The sequence below is a fragment of the Thunnus albacares genome, chromosome 2, assembly GCF_914725855.1.
Source record: "Thunnus albacares chromosome 2, fThuAlb1.1, whole genome shotgun sequence".
In the NCBI taxonomy this organism is placed as follows: Eukaryota; Metazoa; Chordata; class Actinopteri; order Scombriformes; family Scombridae; genus Thunnus; species Thunnus albacares.
The window spans coordinates 32,324,268-32,343,762 of record NC_058107.1 but is presented as its reverse complement, the minus strand read 5'-3'; the positions used below and the strand labels follow the sequence as shown (position 1 = coordinate 32,343,762).

The 19,495-nt window shown below is 40.5% G+C and overlaps 1 protein-coding gene across 1 annotated transcript in view; it reads right to left on the bottom strand.

The window, feature by feature from the left end:
• Positions 1 to 18,639, bottom strand: part of hs3st1l2 (heparan sulfate (glucosamine) 3-O-sulfotransferase 1-like 2) — a 30,079-nt gene extending 11,440 nt beyond the window's left edge. Inside the window, exon 1 of the mRNA XM_044331052.1 lies at positions 18,290 to 18,639. The gene's annotated coding sequence lies outside the window, so the exon portion shown is untranslated. The remainder of the gene's footprint in view (positions 1 to 18,289) is intronic.
• Between the last annotated feature and the right edge of the window lie 856 nt (positions 18,640 to 19,495).

The following is a 19,495-nucleotide window of genomic DNA, read 5'->3' as shown; positions in this document are numbered from 1 at the left end:
GTACGTGTAAATGACAAAAAAAAAAAATAAAAACAAAATGTCTGACTTCACTAGCACCATATGAGCTCTAAGTTAGCCTCTTAGCCCTGCTCAATGAGGCTCACATGAGTCATTGCAGGCCCTTGTCTTTTCCACTCATCGCCTCTTGTGATTCACATTAGCCAGCATGGATAGGGAGAAAAAAACAACAACAATGCCAGGATTGTCAATGATGCGTGAATTCTCCATATTGACAAACACAAGTATCTATCCAGGCTGGAATAGATAGAGATAAAGAAAAAAAAAAAAAAAAAGAAAAAAAAGGAAAGAGGGGGATGGTGGAGTGTAATTATCTGTGAAAGGCAGATGCTTTCATGTACGTTTTGGGAGAGTCCCTGTGTCTTATAAGTTTTAGTGTGTGCATTTGTGCGTATGTATCTCGTCTCATCTGCATGTGTGCATGTGCGCCTTTGCCTTTTGTGCGAGCACGCAGCATGCGACTGCCTGCGATCCGGGCCCTTGGAAAATATCTTTTTACTGAGCGGTGGTATTTGGGGGGTGGGGGAAGGATTATCCTGTACAGAGACGGAGGGTGGCAGGGAGGGAGGAGACAGGCAGTAGGGAGGCGGGATGGGGCTGAGGTACAGTTGGTGTGTGTGTGTGTGTGTGTGTGTGTGTGTGTGTGTGTGTGTGTGTGTGTGCTCTGCAGGAGGGTGTGTGTGTAAGGCAGCTAGGAATATTGTCCCTGGTAGGGGGTGGCATGGTGAAACGCTTTGGATTGCCAAGCCTGTCATATCACCAAGGCTGTGAGAGTCAGATAAAACTCTCTCTGTGCTCTTTCCTTTCTTTCTTCTTTCATTCATCCCCCCCCCCTCCTCCCTCATCCATCTCTCTTTCACACTCTGGTCTCTTTCCTTTTCCTCTATTCGTCTGGGTCTCACCTTCATTTCCTCTGCCATTTGTCTTTCTTTACTTTCAAACTTCCACTCGGGCCACACTTTCTCGGTTTCTGTTTGTCTCCATATACCTTGTCGTGCCCCGCTGCCGCTCGACCAATCGCACCCGCTGATTAGAGCGCACATACATCACAGCCACAGAGATGATTGCCTTTCAGAATAACAAAGGAAATGTAACAAGGCTGGCCCTATTTCCCATCCTGTTCCCATTACCCGCCTGGAGAGGAGATGGCCAACACTCGGAGGGGGGTCTGTAATCAAAATAGATGAAGCCATCTGAAAAAGACGGGAATCGGTCATGCTTCCAGATCGGGCCGACCGCGGGCGTTCTTCTTGTGTTCCTGCAGTTATTGCACTGAAAAGATGGAGAACAATGAACCTTGGGTATTTGGATGGTGGTTTGAGATGTTTGACGATGTATGAATGAAGAAAAGATACTCAAGCCATTCTAAAAGTCCACCTTTTTCTACTTTTCCGATCACAACACTTTACAAAAAATCCCTTTAAGCCCAACAAAGCATCATATCAGGTGCCAGGTCTTTCAAAGTTCACAGATACAGCGAGATGAAAGAAACATGAGAGAGTGAAAAGAACTCTTCTGTCTCTATTGAAGTCAAGGAGTTTCGCCTCTTCCAGGCACTCTGTCTATCTGCATGAGGAGTTCGAGGCACCCTGCACCAGGTACTGAACTTGGGGAGAGATATGCTATTGCCTGCATGAGAGGGAAGATTTGATCTTCTCCTAAAAGGGATTGAGAGTAAAGAAAAAGACAGAAAGATGAAGAAGCAGACAAAGGGCGAGAAACAGAACTGCCCAAGTGGGTCCTACAAGAGCCTCTTCTTCTCTCTGAAAAACAGCCTTTGATGTCAGAGCACTTGTGGCTTTTAATAACAAATTATATAACAAAGTACTTAGTATACATGCATTCAGAGATATTCGTTAACATAATATAAGCCCCCCCCCCTCCAAGGATCAGCAAAATCATGTGTACAGTCATATATGAAAGCAAATGATTTTGCAGCAGTATTCAGTTTCACTGCTCAAAATTGGTTTCACATATTAATTAGCAAATTGTGACAAATGGTCAATCTGTGGCAACAGAATAAAGCCTTTAGCAGTTTGTGTGTTTGTGCAACATCATCTAGTGCATCATGGAAGACAATGCTGGAGAAGTGGCTATTTTATTAAAGAAAAAAACATATAAAATATATATATTTGTATTTTTCACCTTTGTTAGTGAGCAACACAGGCTCCAAGTTCCTTTAGAAAAATAAAGTCGTACCATGTAATGTTGTACTGTGCATATCAATACTGTCTGACAAGATCGACAAGATACTATGACTGTGTCCTAATTCTATGCTACAGGTACAGTCTATATGCATTTTAACTATTTTAACACATTTGCATTGGAGAAATGAAAAAAATGAAGTGCACATACTCTACAACAATAGTTACCAACCTTTTTCCTTAAGGGACCCCTATTTTAACATTGAGTACACTGACGACTCAGACTCATACTTTCATTTTGCCAGTTTCTCACTGCAAATGACACATTCAGTCTCTGACGCTTGGCAATTTTTCCATTAGCTCTTTGGTTGTTTTAACTACGTACTTTTATAATGTAGGACTAGGATAATTAGCTGTCTTGCTACACTAGATTAGCCGAGAATGAAGGCTCTGTGAATATGGTTTATGCTCATGTCTACAACTGAGATTATATTTTTAAATTATATTTATTTTTCTAAGTAAATGTAGATTTATAATATTCTAAAATACCCCATAGATTTAATTGTTTTTGGCACAGAAATGAATTAAATGCTGACACATATAAAAAAAGTATGTGCATTCATTTCTTCTTTGTTAGCTACCAAAGCAATGCACTTAGTGCATTATTAGTGTGAACTTTATATAGTATGATTTTATTATAACATACAAATGGTTAGCTAGCTTGTTGGTTCATTATTTAATTAGTATCCAGCTAAAAGCATGTCCTTTCAATTCCATAGAGGCATCTATGTAGTGAGCCCCATCGAGGACCTCCAACATGGCCGACAGATAAAAAGAGGGCAACTAATCCTCCTGAAAGCCTCTCCACACTTTATGTAACTGTATAATTTCTTTATTTTTTGGTCTCTCTCTCTCTCTTTCTTACACCCTCTGTTCTTCTCTCTCACTCACGCTGACCTTCGCTGAGGTCTGTCCATCTTTTACCCATCAACCCCCCGCTGGTTTTCAAATAGACTCATTGAAAAAAAAAATCTGTCTGAGCAGCACAGCGGCCCACACCCACCACCGCCCTTTCACCCACTCATCTTCTTATTCACTCACACATGCATAACACCCAGATACCTCAACCCCCCCACCCCAATCCCCACCCCCTCTCCTAAAACCGCTCCCTTCCCTCCTCCTCCTCCTCCTTGCATCTTCAGCCGTGCACGCTCCAAGATCTGGGTCAACCGTATCAAACACCAAAACGCGCTTGCTCCCTCTCCTCTCTGGTGTATGTTTGTGTGTTTGTGTGTGTGTGTGTGAGTGAGTGTGTAGAAGAAGTGGGGGTTCTACTGTTGTTTTATCGGAAAGTGCGCAGGGGGGAGTCTGATTAGGAAATCCAGTTTATCAAAGGAATCTTTGTGTGTGTGTGCATGTGTGTGTGTGTGTGTGTGTGTGTGTCTGTGTGTGTGTGTATGCATGCATGCATGCATAAAAAAGCAAGATGTCTCTGCAGAAATGTGTATATGTGTGTGTGAGTGAGTGAGAGAGAGAGAGAGACAGATCGAGAGGGAGACAGAAAACCAAAGCACATATACTAGGAGTGTGCATATTAAAATTAAAATTAAAAAAGCTTTTGGCCTAAGTGTCAAGGCATTGCACACACACACACTCCACACTTATGTCAGCATGTCTAGTCTGTGTATGTATGTGTCTGTTTGTTTACATGGCACACCTGGCACAGGGCCCAGTTCATGTCATTTGGATTCAGAGAGGTGGGAGAGAGGGGTTGTCTGCATGACGATGCTCGCTCATTCCCTGAGCCAGGTATACGATTTCTCTCTTTCACTTTCCTTCTCCCTTAATCTATCTCTATGGTGTCTTCCTCCTGTTTTATTTTTGTGTTTCCTGTCCACTGCGCCAGTTTGACCATCTGATCGGCTGGCACCAACATTTGCTCATGGGCTCAACCTGTACTGCCAAGCCCTTTGTTCAGCTGTCTCTCTCTCCCTGCTACAGCAGCACCTTCGTCATGCTTGGTATATGCTTTTCATTTATCTGTTAATTTATTTCAATAAACTCTCATGCAGTAAACTTCTACCGTCAATTCATCCATCTATTTTCCGCCGCTTATCCGGGACTGGGTCACAACGGCAGCCGACTGAATAAGGTAACCTAGACGTCCTTTTCCCAAACAACATCCTCCAGCTCCTACTGGGAGACACGAGACCTCCCCAAGCCAGAAGAGATATAAAACCCCTCTTAGCGTTCTGGATCTGCCCCGGGGTCTCCTACCAGTTGAACGCACACCAGCCAGGAGGCATCCGAACCAGATGCCCATTTCCAAATCACCCCAGCTGGTTCCTTTCGATCTGAAGGATCAGCAGCTAAACTCTGAGTTCCCTCCAGATGTCCAAGCTCTCTAAGACTTGAGCCACTTGTATCTGCGATGTCATTCTTTTGATCACTACCCAAAACTTCTAACTACTAATTCTACTTTTAATTTGCAAAACAAGTTTAGCAGCGTTTCAAGTACAGTAAGTCATAATGACATAATTTCCCAGTTAAACAGGAGCATCACACGGCATTACGGTAATCCAAAGAAGACAACCTTTTCTTCAGAGTAATCAGAGAACACATTCCTCTGCTTAGCCCACAAAATCTTCTACATTTGGTACACACCCCAGTCCACATACTTTTTGGCTAAACCCTTTAGTTCTGATGAAGGGAAATCTTAATGCTTTGATGAGGAGTAATGCATCATTCTAATTACTGCAGCATCGCAGACCACACACACACACACACACTGTGCCTTATTCACATCCGTACCCAACCTGCTGCCATCCTTGTTTACACACTCGCTCACTTTCACTCGCTCACACACACTCACACACAGACACAGAAATAACATATGTGGGCTCTCTCACAGTGACAGTAGCCCCGACAGCTTGGCCTGACAGTGAGAGGAGTCTGACCCGTCAGAGTGGATTTAACCCGACTGTCACCGAGTGAAAGCGGGACACTCGAGGGGTGCCGGACAGTTGTGTGTATGTGTGTATGTGTGTGTGTGTGTGTGTGTGGTATTTAGGGGGGATGTGGGATAGTAGGATTTGTGCGCATCCCTCTTGGCACATTGGCGAGGTCAGCAGCTCCGGGGCAACAGACACCATCGACTTGTTTTTTCGGGTGAATTCAATGTCGTCTGCTCGTGTGTGAGTGTCACGCTTGTGTGCATAAAGGCGTCTGGAACGAGAGCGAGCTGACAGATGGGGGCGGGCAAGTTGTGTCTGGTCAATATTATCACGGGCCAGCGAGCCCAAACATTATCTGGGTCCTGAACTGTATTTTTCCTACTTTACATACTGTACAGGCAGGACAGTTGATGGAAAACAAAAACAAAAACAGGAGACAGAAAGGCAGATGGTGTTTATGTAATGAAAGAGGATTGGGGGTTGGAGGAAGAAGAGTGGAAAGTGAGTGACAGATGAAGAGGAGAGAGGGACAGACGAACAGAAAGAAATGATGTACCTGCATTATCAGGTGTGTTTGGACTCCCGCTGGCAGCTTACTATGGCAACGACTGTTTAGATCCCTCTCACCTGGGCAGCAGACCCCAGGGACAGAGGATTATTGAAAGGGGGGAGGCTGGGAAGGATGGACAAACCGAGAAAGAGTGAGAGAAGCTGTAGAGAGAGCTAGGGGGATAGAGGAGGGTGGCGGCGGTTACAGATGATGCCACAGTTGGTGTGGTGTTAAAGCCAAACAGTGCCCTACAGCGACAGTAATAAACAAAACCGGCTGCTGGTGGCTTTGTTGTCCAAAATGAACGATTAGTCTGATTGGTGTCTCAAATGTTCAGCCCCAAAGACAACACAGACACGCAGAGAAACAGACACCCTGCTTTGCAATGCTACAAAAATACACCAGTCTTACTGGTTTAAATCGCACTTTAAATCAAGTGTCCCTCATGTCCTCGATGAATCCAGGCTGTTTTCCAAGTGCGTGTCATATGTTAACTTCAGTAAACACAGGAGGTGAACTGAAATGTAATAAAGTAGGTTTCACAATCTGACATTTTGCTTGAGTTCAGCAGAAGTTGTCCCCAAATTAACATGTCAGAGACGACGCATTGATGTTGTCATCGCTCAGCTTTTCGCCTCTCATCGTAAAATCTGATGTTTATGCAGGTGAAGTGAACTTAGCAGCAGGAGGGCTTCACTCCCCGCCGTCAGTCAGCCGCATATTAGTGTTGTTTTTGTCACATTTTCCTACTGACGTTTCAAGATTAAAACACAAACATCAACAAGTGAGTGCTGAATCATCAGGGAGAGCTGGAATTAACATTTGATCTTCGCCTCTCTTCTAGCTTTTGTTTTGGAGAATACAAATTTGTGTTTGGGGTAGTCTGTGCTGTGCTAGACGGGAATGTTACATACAGTTTACAGTTTATTAACAGAGTTTCCTGGTAGGCATTGGACCTGCATCAGTCAATACTTTTGATATGTGATTTTTTTTTTTTATTTACAAACTTACAAAAACATAGCCATAAGTTAGGTTTCCATTCAAATTAGTGCAAATTTGAAAGATTTTCAGATTTCCATCCACTGACATTTTGCAAATATTTAGAGTTGGTTCATCAAGATAAACAGCTGGTGGCACTATTTTTCTTCTTGGGGCCATTAAACCATTTTAAAAGAAGCAGGTGCAACAAGATGGCAATTAAAAGAGCGCCAGTCAAAGTCAAACTGTGAAAATAGTGTAGAAAATATTATGGAAATATGACATTTCTGTTTGTTTGATGTATTAATTTGAAGAGTGTTACAGTCTCCTCGTCACTCCACACGGATGTTTTTGTCTGCTGCAGTTTTTCATCTCTTCAGTGGAGCAGAAATGTGAGAGGATGTTTAAATTACATGCTTTATGTAGATCATGATTTAATCACTACATCTGTTTCCATGGAACTTTGTTGCATTTTGCTTTTATCAATGAGCCAACCTTTCCTCCACAGCCAAGTGCAAAAACTTTTTTATATTTTGTGATTTTTTAGAATTTTTATGTGTTTCCATACTTTTGTTTTTATATGCAAATACTAAAACACTGAATCAAATAACTCTGTGATGTGAAAGGGTTACTTATACTGTTAAAATTACAGCAAATTATACTCTGTAGCTCTATTGAGCCTTTTAGCCTTCTTTAGCTAATCTTTTGGTTTTAAGGCATATTTACTATTATATGGTTCACTATAGAGCCCTGCATGGGACGTGTTGAATTATGTCAACATGGCCTTTCCCGGTGACAAAGTCATATGGCCGAATGTCTCTACAGCAAAGTGCGACACATTTCTCAATAGTTTCTTGTTTAATATGTGCAGGAAGAAGTGCTTTATCTTTGAAGGGGAGCTTACTTTGACTAGAATGGAACAGACATGTCACCTCAACCCAGAGGAGCCAGATTTGTGCCCGTTGTAAATCAATACTTTTTCAGTTAGAACTGAGAAATTTGTCCAAATGTGAGACTTTCCTTGCTTTGCTTTAGTATTGTAATGACCTGCTTCAATATTCTTTCCAATTTCATCTGTTAACGCCATCCATCTGATTAGCACCAGCTAAATCTTGGAACCCGCAGTTTATTTTTTGACCGCTCGCTCTCACCCACAGAAAAGTTAAAACCGCGAGATTTGCGTTGGGTCCTGTGGGACCCGCGGGATTCCAATCTCAATGCAGTCCTCTAGTTCAGTCTCAACACTCACAGGCAGCTCTTTCTTCTAAATCAAGCTCTCATAAGCCAACTATATTACTGAGTGACTGGTAAACAGAGTCGAGCATTTAGCAAGAAGTTCAGGAGTTGGTGGAGACCAAACAAGAGCTAAAAGGACCGTGAATGTTGGACATATGTTTACAAGGTGGCCAGAAACAGGACTGAAAATGAATGCTAATGTTTCTCTGTGTCTGCTGGATGTGTAAGTAGACTACTGTTTGCTAACATGTTACTTATAACAGCTTTATAAGTCAAGGATATGGTGCTGAACTGTGTTTTTCTCATCCCTTGTGGCCAAAAATGAATTATTACAGCTTTAAATACTTTGTTAGTGTTCTATGTAAAACGCTAAAGCTAATAACACGAGTGTACTTTTACAAACATACTCCATGGAGTATGTGCATCAACATACTGTAGAGCACATAATGCTAACAATGTATTTTATTTAATGATTATCATACTTTCATTCTCACTTTTTATGCTTAGTGGCTGTTTCTCATTCCTTTTTGTCTGTATAGGTATTACTTCTGCATATTTATGCTTGGCGAACAGACATGCATTTGCCAACGAATCCATTAAAAGGCAGAAAGTCACCAGATAAGGGAGGCAATTTCTTTGGATCATTAGGACGTTTGAGCTTTTAGACATAACTGTGTGATAACGTACTGTTTGCACATTTTAGCTCGCAGGCCACTTTAGATTCTTTAATTTGACAGTTTAAACAGTTGCAAAAAATGTGTCTGCAAGCCAAATAGGAAGTGCATAATGGACAGAATCCTGCAGTGGCTACAAATGACTCAGAGGCGTAGACGTAGGGGCAAATACATGCACATGTAACACACACACACACACACACACACATGCACATATGTAGCCGGACAAATTATACCTAATCACTGCATCTGCTGTGTTGCCGTTTTCACAGAGCTCCACTGGTGGTGCATCCTTTCTTTCATTCTCCCTTTCTTTCTCGCTTTGTGCCCAGTATCCCACTGACTCTCCAGACTGGCTCGCTCACCCCCTCAGTCGACACATACACACACATTAGACACACACACACACACACACACACACACACAGGCACACATGAAAGCACAACCTCACTCTCCCACATACACAAAAACACATACTACATGCACTCTGTCGCTCTTTTTCTCACATTCACACGAATACACACACACATATGCACACACGTGTACCCGCAACATCACATTTACACACACATGAACACACAGTCGAGGACATGAGGTCCCTAGCAGGGGGTGGTTTTGATTGACCAAGCACTTTATGACTCTTAAATGGCTTTATTGCCTTCCTACTTAACCCCCACACACCACCTCCTTCCTCCCCGTCACACCACAACTCACACACAATCCTCAGGCCCTCCCTGCGACAGGAAATTAATGAGAGACATCACTAACCTCACACACGCACGCACACAAACACATATCGCCACCCGGCTTGCGATTTGAGCTCCCTCTGACTGTCTGGAATCCATCAAGGTCACCCCGCAAATCTCTAAAGCGTTGCTCTTCCCTCTGGAGTCTATCGGTTTACCTTCTATGACCTTGCTTTGATACTTTTATCTTAAATTTTGGGAGCGGGCCAGGACTTTGCTTTAATGACTTTGTTACTGTATGGAGCAGGTCGATATGTGGGAGATTGGGTTGATTGATTTTAATTGGCGGGACACCAGGAGTCTGTTAATAGGACGGGACAAGGGTTTGACTTGTATGGGCATGTGTGAAGGATGCTAGTTGTTACTTAAATTCGACCTCTGTCACGGCCAAGATGACAAAAATCCCCCCAAAATGTGAAATATTTAGTGTTTTACCCATAATGTAGATTTTTGGCAGTTTGGCATTAAAACACATAATGAAAACCATCAAAACAGTTGTGGAATATAAAATGGAATTTAACACCACATCATAGATTGACACCTACTGGGTTTTTAATAAAATTTGATGATCTAATGATGTTGTGGGTACGTGTGTGCTGGACTGATGTTTTTTTCAGTAAATGGGAGAAGTATTTGTTGTATATCTGAGCAGTTTAAGTGCAGTGGAAGCTGAAGTATGAAACAAATAAAAGTTTTTTTTTTCTTTTAGTCTCCCTTGTTATCAGATCTTTCTGTTCTGCTTTTTCTCTCTGTCTTTTAATGTCTGTATGTTTTGTTTTGTTTATGTATTTATTGAATTTTTATTGTCTATTTCTGAGTCCTGTTCTTCCTGTTTGAACATACACACATCTATACTTGAGTAAATTGTTTTGTATTTTATATACAGATACTGCAGACATATGTTTTATATGGGCTTCTGATGTGCATGTGCACATGCATGCATATGTAGATATGCAGACACTATAATACTGTTTGTTTGGTTGTTTATGTTTTGTTTTTTTGCTTTTTTTACCTTTTTCGCTAGTATTGTTTTCCCTTCTTCTAAGGATGTGAGGTGTACAGTACATACATGCATACTCATACTTGAGTAGATGTGTTGGGAATAATTTGTAATGTAGTGTTTTGTGGATTGGGTTCATGAAAGGGCGGGAGAGATACAATGCAGGTATGGTGTAATACACCATGTGGTTGGTATACTTAAGTGATCTGTTATGCATCCACCTGTGGATATATTCATGCAAAGATAAATAAAATAATCACACAAAGAAAATCTGATAAATTAACAAACATTTACATTACAAAAGAGAACACATTTGTAAATACTGTAAGATTTTCTAGCGCACTGTATCCACTTTTTCTAAGTCACTCTGTATCAGCATTCCACTCAGGTGGAGTGATGATATTCATAGTGAGTGGGAAGATCATCCTTCAGCCTGAAACCTTGGCTAGAATCCAGTACAGTGTGCTCACAGAAATATAACGCTGCTGATGTGCCCTTTAGCTAAAGAACTCAAACCTTGCCAGCCTCTGGGTGGCTGTTCAGTAGCTGACCTCTGAACTCTGCGTGCAGGAGGGTAAGCAAAAAGAACTTTCCCTCCAGGAATAAATGCAGTATCATATCATTAATATAGCTGAAATATGGCGAAAGAGTTCCTGTCATAGTTGCTATGTTTCTGAGTGTTCGACCTTCAAAGTGTTTGTTTTGGCCTGTAACCACATTTCAAAAAGTGCTAGTTCAGATTTAAAGTAATACTCCACAGACGATCTCTCTCTTCAGTGTCAAACACCTGTGGTTTTGAAAAGCAGTGAAAAGTTTGCAGCGTCCTTCTTCATGAAGGACAACTTCATAGATTCACAACAGCTACAATGGATTCAAAATGTCAAACCACTGCTGCAGAACAATAAATCTCTCTGCCTAATATACTTCATATCTGTTGCACCTGTTGTCACCTCCTCATAGCTCTAAAGCTGCAACAGGAAGAGAATATTTGGCAATTTATTGGCATTTAACCATAAGGACCAATGAGAGAAGTGTTCATGGAAGCTTTGATATGTTATTTTATTGAAAGTTAAAAATAACAGAAACCCAAAGATTCAGTTTAGAGCCGTAATCTTTGTGGTTTGCAAAAACACCACAGTTTTTGGTGGCTAACAAACAGCAAACAGCTTAAGATATCAAATGTATGATGAAATGTATCTGACACATAACAGGAACCAGCAATCAAAACCTTAGTTTAAACTCTTAGTTTTGACTCTGGGTCTGTGTTGGCGTCCTGCAAACGTTTCTAGGCCACATTTCAAGCCTACAAGTGGTGGTGTTTGATACTCAAAGGATCAATTTTTAGCGTAGAGTATTCCTCTAAACGCTTCTCCAGACTGTGACAATCATGTAAGTTTATTGCATGTCGTAATGTGTGAGACGCATGTAATAAATCTTGATCACCATCTGTGTCAGACTTTATGACATCAATTTGAGGCTGTCAGATTATGCAAAAAATGCATGATGAATTACAGCGCTAAAAAAAAGTAAAGCAGTGTCCTCGGCTTGCTTCATTCTTCATATGTTTGGGAAAATACAGCAAACTCACACAAACTTCTTTTTTTTTCGTTTCATTTCACGTTCTGAGAATTTGGTCTTAAATTTCTGACGCTGCAATAATTTTGCCTCAGGCTGTCTAGGATCTAGGACCACTCTGGATTGAAGACCAAAGATTTAAACACATTTCTCTCAAGATTATCAACTTTCATCTGAGGCATCCCAAAAGCGCTCAGTGTAAAGGAGCCTTAAGGCAGAGTTTAAGATTCTGTCGTTCTCACTGGAGTTTACCTGTGAATGAAATCACAGTTCAGCTGGGCAGGCTGTCAGAGGATGCTGGCAGGTTCACGCCAGCAGGTTTTGGCCAGAAAACAGAAGGGACCATAATAACACAATGGTATAATGATGGTGTGTGTGTGTGTGTGTGTGTGTGTGTGTGTGTGTGTGTGTGGACAAAGGTGGGGTCTTGCTGGCTCCTTCCATCTGCCTGCCACCAGGAATTCTTGTCACCTTGACTCAGAGCGGCTGAGGTGTGACAACCTCGACAGTCTACGTGTTTGTGTTTGTGTTTGTGTGTGTGTGTGTGTGTGTGTGTGTGTGTGTGCAGGCTGCTGCCAGGCTGATGAACTATACTCCAAGGTTTTACAAACACAGTTAACACTGACCTCCTGAGCACATGGCCACAATCCATTAGACAACACTACATCCTAAATAAGACCATTATTAAAGACTTTAAAGGAACATACCACAGTTTTAACTTCTTTTTTTATCTCATTAAATACAACTTGCAGGCAGCTTTTATTCTCAGTTGAGTTTAGGCATGAAACTCACTTTAGATCCCAAAAAATACAGCTGGAGATTTAGTCAGCTTTTGTTATTGATTCATTGCCAAAATTACATTATTGTCTTGTGATAATGCAGCTTGTGAATTGAATGTAGTGAAATTTTCTCCTACTTGTATTTGGTGTATTTCACTTCTGGTGGGAAAACAAATTCAAGGCTTGAGAGTCTGCAGAACCGCAACCTCATAACTCAAGTGATGACTAAATGTGTATTATTAGGTCTAATTTTTCAACAACATGCTGGTAAATTGGATCATTTTCATGCCAGCTCTCAAGCAGTAGCACCTGAGTGAACTAAATAAAATTACACTGATGTAAATTGAAATCGGTGCCTCTAGAAGGTAAAAAGTAGTCAGCAGTAATATGAAATATAATCTGTTTATAGTTAACTAAAACATGTAAAACAACACATGGTCATTAAACCCATAGAGAACCTCTAGAGCAGCAAAGGTAAGCTGGCTGGGATATTTCTGAAATGTAAGCAAAAAGTAGATTTTTGTACATTTAGATTAACAAAAAATAGATATAAAGTTACCTCACATTAATGAAAAAGTAGAGCATTGTCAAACCCGCCTTAAATCATCTTTACTTTGTTAAAAAATAGGGTCCTGCTGATGATCTACTGATGTGACTCTCTCTTTCATGCCAGCAGTAATTTCTGTGCGAGTAGATGTCAAACGGTGTTTCACTCGGGAACAAAACTGTTAAGCAAGGGATGAGACAGGCAAATTCAGCACACCGTGATAAAACTTTGAGAGGAGGCAATCGTAGAAATGACGCTTAAAAGTTTTGATTGTCTGAAGTCATCTGAAAACGACTCTCTTGTAAGTGCATTGCGTGAGTTTGTGTGTGTGTGTATGTGAGACGTTAATGGGCTCATTGGCTGCCCTGTTAGACTTAAAGAGGACATATCGTGCACTTTTCCAGGTCTATATTTATATTCATGGGCTCTACTGGAATATCTTTATATGATTTACAGTTTTAAAAATGTGTCATTTGTCTTATACTGGCTCTTTATGTAGCCCCTCAGTTCAGCCTCTGTCTGAAACAGGCCATTTTATCCCCTCTCATCTCTTTAAGGCCACCTTCCTGATGAGCTCACTCTGTTGTGATTGGTTATCTTCAGGAAACTGCACCTCGGCAGACTTCTGGTGGCTCAGGAGGCTACGTCAACAAACAGTAACAGTCAATGCAAACAACCAATGGAACCACCTTAGCAACAAAGATTACAGAAGGGACGGTCATTTGTGAGCATGCAGAAACAATATGATGTCACTACGAGGAGGAAGTAGAGGCAGCATTGTAAACGAAGTGTTCAAAGCAGGCTGAAGCTCTGTCTTTTGACTTTCAGGGAGCATTTTTACATATGTTCACCTTAAGTTTAGGAACTTTGACCATGTTTAACATAGACTTCCATCATCATAACAGTGTCAAAATAACAAAATCACAAAAAGCATGTTATATCGTCTTTAAGGACCATAAACCAGAGCATACCGACCATCTTCTGTCATCTTTTTATGTTGTTGTTGATAAGAATTTGGAGGTGTCTCAGAGATATTGTTAGTCACACAACACAGACAAATTACACACACTTGCGTGAGGTCATGCCTTTTCTCACGCAAACATATGCATACGCACAATGCCAATTTGCACAATTTCATGATTTTGACAGCATGTAAGAAAGTGCATGAAAAGGGAATCGCTTTTGTGTGTGTGTGTGTGTTTGTGTGTGTGTGCATGCGTGCGTACGTGCCCCGGTTCAGTGCGCTTCAGAGGACGTATGCACTCTGCTCATAAATAAAGACCATGCATTATTCAGGACTGCTCCTCCAGCTAATGCCCCTTAATGTGCCCAAACAGCCATAATGTACTCTGCTACCAAGGTGGCAGAGACCCCCTCACACACACACACACACACACACACACACACACACACACACACACGTCAAACCATCGCCACTAGATTTGACACAATGTCTTTGTCGGTGTCGCTCTCAGGCTCTTATCTCGCTCTCGAATTGTCCCATGTCCCTAATTTTCTAAAAAATCCATTTTTACTTTTGATCCAAATTGCTCCTGCTCATGCTGTCTCACCATATTTCCATCGAACTTTGCTGATTTGTCCCAAATGCTTGATTGTCACTGTCTCCATCTTCCACTCCTACTCAGTATCTCCTTCTGTCTTTCTCTTTGTTTTTAACAGAAAATGTATCTGAGTGCAGTTTTTTGTTTATTTTTTTAAAAAAAACCTACAGTACTGTTTCTTCCTCTGCAGGGCTCTAGGGTAACCGTTCTCTGCAGAATTAGAATTTGTCTCGACAAGGATTTGTAGCTGCGAAGCTCAGATGGCAAAGCTTCCTAAATACCTTCCTAAATCTTAATCAGTTTTTCTGGAATTTAAACTGATTCTGTTCAGAGGTAAACAGGAAACAGTAAGGAGCAAAAAACATAAAATCTGTTTGAGGTGGAACGTTTATTGCTGCTGTTTTGCTCGTCTGTATTTTATCGACAGTGTTTTATGTTCTAATCACTTTGTACTTGATTCGCCTGTTTACAGTCTTTGGGTTTAATTGCTTTTGTGGTTTGTGCTCCTCTTTTGCTTTGGTATTTGTGGAGCACTTTAACTTTTCTGAAGTGTAATATAACTCAGGTTTTTACATTTTTATGTGTTCTAAGAAATAATGCATGTATGAGTCACTGCTACATGCTCTCTCAGGAGAGTTAAATGGCTCCTTTGTTGTTGAAACAATCTTGAATTTGATGTCTTTCATTTGAATCATTCAAAACCGGAAAATACTGTAATACTAAAGTTTCAAGTCTGTTGCAACAGCTAACAAAGATGTCATACCACACTCTTCCCTATAGTGTTTTTTTTTTGTCTAGACCTAACCAGACTTTAACCACAGTGTTTTCACATCATACAATGACCAATCATGCGTCAGTTGGGTTAACTTTTCTGTGTTGTTTCGGAGAGCATCGACTAACGACATATTTTGTCATTTCCTTTGCAGGACTTGTTGGTTTTGGCAACATAATAGTACCTTATTAAAAAAAAATCAATAAAACTGAAAAAATCCAATAATCCAATCTAATCCAAAAGATTTGAAATGATCCATGATGACCATTGCACATTATTATATTATTATATTATTATTTATGCTGACATTTTTGATTAAATGCGCTCAACATTTTTGTTTGTAGTTTGTTTTACGAGTGAAGACCTGTGATGTCATTTTTCTTTGGATTTTCTGCAGCAAGCTCCGAGCTTTTGTTTTCTTCCTTTAACCATAAGATGTTGTTTTTTTTTATTTTATGTATGATCATTTTGAGATGGAAGAATTTGTAATTATTTCTTTACGTCAATAAAGAAGAAGTAGAGAAAAATCCTGACCTTTAAAGTCAGCTAAAGTTGACCAGCTCATGCCAGTTCTTCTTTACTTCTTAAAGGAGCAGTGTGTAGGATTTAGTGGCATCTAGGTTGCAGATTGCAAACTGAATACTCTGTTCTGATTGGCCAGCTTTAGGAAGCTGCTCCTCAGCTGACTTCAGCGGATGCAGAGGTTTACGTAAATAAACAACAGTAACAGGATTTCACTTCTTTTTCGCGTTCTTTACTTCAAAATGGAAACTTCTCAAATACATCTGTACATGTTTCGAGCCTAAATCCGATCTGAAATATGCGTGAACTCGTGGAACAACCTTAGCGACAAAGACTACAGAACAGACGGCTGTTTGTGGGCATGTGCGGACAATATGACATCATCACGAGGAGGAAGTAGAGGTAATATTGCAAACAGAGCGTTCAGAGGAGACTGAAGTCCTGGGTTTTGACTTGCAAAGAACATTTTTACATATGTTCACTGCAAGTTTAACATCCAACATTATAACAATATAAAAATGAAAATCACAAAAAGCATGATATGTCCCCTTTAAAAGAAACTCACTAACATAAAACACATGACTGCCTGTAAACCCGATGTGTTTTCTTTATTTGTTACAGTATAGAGATACAAAAACAGTATTTATTTTCATGAATGGTTCACTGATGATTACTGGGTTCTACAGTAATTTAATGTGATCTCTTTGTTTACAAGATGAGCCACATCTTGGTGTAGCATTAACCTCTCACATGACACAGATTGCTCATAGTTTGTTTTGAGGCACAAAACACGCCCCCCTCATTCAGCACACACACACACATATACACACATACGCACACACACACACACACGCATGCATACAGACCAGACAATGACTCCATTCATCCTTTCTCTCTCTCTTCATCTCTTCTCTCCCTCTTTCTCCTCCTCTGCTTACATCAAGTCTTTATGAACACAGTGAAGGTCAAAAACAGTAAACACGCTCTACGTCTGTCTCCTCGCAGCCTGTCTGACCTGGATCGGCTCCTGTTGTTTCGTCATTTCACAGTCTGTTTAAATTCCTCTGACGCTCCTGAGTAGGTATTGTTTTCCATGGAACGGGATTATTTAACCAATTAGTCATGTGGGAGTGTCATGATTAGCGGTGCTGGCAATGAATTATCACCTTGTTTTAGCAATCATGTGTTTGCAGTACAGCTTAATCATGCTGTAGGTATGTAGAAAGAATATTTTTTATAGATTAGTTTAGTAGTTTAGCATAGGGAGACATTAAATTACAAATATCTACCTAAGGTAAAACAGTAAAGGTGACATAATAGATCATATCAACCAATAAGACAAATATAAGAGTAAATAAGCTCTTTTTTTAAGCTCCAAATATCTCAAGCCAGGATTTGACCTTCTTTTTAATGGTTATCACTTTAGTCTAGACTGAAATATCTCAACAACTATTTGATGAATTGCCTTGACTGAATGTTTTATCTATCTAACAGAGTTTGGTTTTCTTTACAAGGATAAAGGATTACAGCCACACAGAGCTGCTAACGTGGCTGTTGACTCTTAGTCTTGTTTTAAAGTCCAAAGGTAACGTCTTCTTTTGATTCTTGGCACAGGACCAAAACGAACAAGTGCCGATGTTGGTGGTTAACCTCACCAAACAGAGATACATCCTCCTAAAAAATAAATCTCCTTCTGCTTTCACTTCCCTTATAACTCAATCTTGTTTCTGATGTTATGTAATGCTTGAATGCACATGCAAACTCACACAAAAAAAAGACCTCATCATTTGCTTCTATACAGGTGAATGCAATCAAGCTTACATTTACCGCACATCTCTCTCTTCCTGTGTTGCACGAACGAAAAGCGTTTGTGACTTCAAACCGCCACAAAGCGTATTGCTGCGTCTCTACTGTACTCTCTGACAAGTAGAAAATACAAATTCCCCAAAACGTGTGAATTTATGAACTTATACGGAGAGAGAGGAGGTCAATCGCTTCCGGAGAGTGAAGGTAGATGAGGTTAACTCTGAAGTAAAGGTTCAGTCACTTTGCACAGCATCAAGTGAGACTTTCCACTGTTTTTTTTTTTTTTTTTTTCAACATAATGTTCAAGGTAAGGACACATTGAAGTTTATGTAAATATTGTCTGTGATGTACTGTGTGTACTTTATGTGTGCCTTCATGATGAAGAAGATAAGGAGTGAATGGAAAAGATAAAAAAAGAGGTCTTACCTGAATGATGCTTTCCAAAAATGTGTCTTTAATTTCTCTTAGGATCAGCAGCAGTCTTTTTCTCTTCTTCTTCTTCTTTTATTTCTTCTTCTTCAATTCTCCTTCTCTTCTTCTCCTGCTGTCTCTTTCTCTTCTTTCTCTTCTTTCCTCCCTCCTTTGCTTCCTTCCTCTCGTCAGTTTTGTTTCAGCTCCCCGGGAGCCGCTGAGGAGGTGTGTGTCGAGTGTCTGAGCGTCTGAGTGTGTGTGGTATGTGTGTGAGAGGATGTGTGCGTGTGTGTGTGCGTGCAAGCGGTTAAGAGAGCGACTCTGCTTTTGTGCTGCCGACCTCGGTGAGCGTGTTGTTGCAACTGACTGAGTGACTGAGAGAGAGAGGGAGGGAGTGTGTGTGTGTGTGTGTGTGTGTGTTTGAGAGAGAGAGAGAGAGAGAGAGAGAGAGAGAGAGAGAGAGATTAGTTCACACACAAACACATCTACGCCTCAGGGAAACACCCCACTCTCTCTTCTCCTTCCTCCCCTTTTTCCTTTTTCTTTTTTATCACTCTCACAATCAGGTCTTTTTTTTTTTTTTTTTTTCTTTCATCTGATCACCTTGAAGGACTTATGGAGCAAAACATTTCCTCTCCTCCTCCCCACTCTACTTCCATTTGACTCCAACCGATCCTCCGAGTTGATTCTTGGTTTTTAACCTCTCTTTTGTTGTCTTTCTTCCTTAAATTCCCCCTTCAGTTTGCTGTTGTGAGTCCCCTGAATCATAAATAAGTTAAAGAGAGCTGGCACAAAAACAGCACAAAAAAACAGTGATGGGCTTCTCTCCAAGCCGTCGCTTTTTGTTTGTCTTTCTATCAGTAAAGATATTTAATCTTTTTGTACTCTTCGTGTTTTTCCTGCCTTTGAATCTACAAAGACATTTGATTAAATAACAAGGAAGTAGGTGGAGAGAAAAAGAAATATTTTCACTTTTCAAATCATGTCAGGGACAAACTACTTATTGATGGGTGTCGGGTGTGACTTAACAGCACTTTGCTAAAGTTTTTGGTGAATCTCACAATGTTGAGTGTCATTTTCATGATGCAGAATCACGGCCTTAATAGTGTGAATCAACTAAATTATATATATATATATATATATATATATATATATATATATATATATATATATATATATATTAATTTAAAGGTGACAGTCACACCCTTTGCATTGCTTTCT